The sequence below is a fragment of the Empidonax traillii genome, unplaced genomic scaffold (assembly GCF_003031625.1).
Source record: "Empidonax traillii isolate 1590-97213 ecotype Southwest subspecies unplaced genomic scaffold, ASM303162v1 scaffold520:size1094406, whole genome shotgun sequence".
Classification (NCBI taxonomy): domain Eukaryota; kingdom Metazoa; phylum Chordata; class Aves; order Passeriformes; family Tyrannidae; genus Empidonax; species Empidonax traillii.
This window is the reverse complement of record NW_020955713.1, coordinates 885,668-886,916: the sequence shown is the minus strand read 5'-3', so window position 1 is coordinate 886,916 and position 1,249 is coordinate 885,668. Positions and strand designations below refer to the sequence as shown.

The 1,249-nt window shown below is 63.8% G+C and overlaps 1 protein-coding gene across 1 annotated transcript in view; it reads left to right on the top strand.

Annotated features, from left to right (window-relative positions):
• The window catches only part of GRIN1 (glutamate ionotropic receptor NMDA type subunit 1), a 42,494-nt gene that overhangs the window by 798 nt on the left and 40,447 nt on the right, over positions 1–1,249 (top strand). The window lies entirely within an intron of this gene.

Below are 1,249 nucleotides of genomic sequence, written 5' to 3'. Positions count from 1 at the left end.
CCGCCGCCCCCGCGACCGCCCCGCCCCGGCCCCGAGGAGACCCCCGGAACCCCCCGGAACCCCCCGGAGCCCCCCGGAGCCCCAGGCCGAGCCTCGCAGTGCGGGTCCTGCCCCGGGGCCCGGGGCGCGCTGCCCGCATTGCAGCCTTTATGTAAGAGCGGCCGGCTGCGCCCTCCCCGCACCCCCGGGACACTCACGGGCACCCGCACACACCCCGGGTACGCACGGGCACCCGCACACACTCTGGGGCACTCACGGGCACCCGCACACCCGACGGGGTGCACACGGGTACCCACATACCCCTCTGGGCACTAGCGGGCACCCACATACACCCTGGGGCACACACGGGCATCCACATGTTCCCCAGGGCTCACATGAGCACCCACATACACTCTGGGGCACACATGGCCGTCTGCACACCCAGTCGGGTGTACACAGACACCCACATACACCCCGGAGCACACACAGGCACCCTCACACCCCCGGCTACAGACGGGCACATGTACACCCCCCAGGGCTCATATGGGCTCACATACAACACCTCAGAGCATACATGGGCTCACACACGCACCCCAGGGTGCACATGGGCATCTACACACCCCTGGGGCACACACAGTCTCTCTGTCTCTCACACACACCCCTCAAGGGATCACACATGCACCCCGGGTGGACACAGGCACCCACGGACACCCCAGGACACACAGAGGCTCACACACAAAGCCCAGGCACACACAGACTCACACACACACACACACACACACACACACGCACACACACCCTGGGCAGGCACAGAGTGGGTGCACATACATGCCCACCTGACACCGTGTGTGCAGAGAACAACATGCATGTACACATACAGCACACACAGACACACCATGGGCACACACAGGGGGCTGTGAGCACTCATGGGCATCCACACGCTGTGATGAGGTGTGGGCACGGGGAACACCGTCCGTGCACACTCACTGTGACACGCTCTGGGAGTGCCCACGGGCTGCACACACACGTGCCATGAGCACATGTGCACTGCTGGGCAAACAGGGGCACACACAAAACATTCATGTCTGCACTCGTACCGGTGTGCAAACATGCTGTGCCACACGTACCCACACCTCCATGTGCACACGGGAGCACACGCTGCACCACACAGACACATGGCACCCCACGGTGTGCCCTACATACACACACACACACACAGACACAGACACACAAACACACAGGCACACACAGACACATGGCACCCCACGGT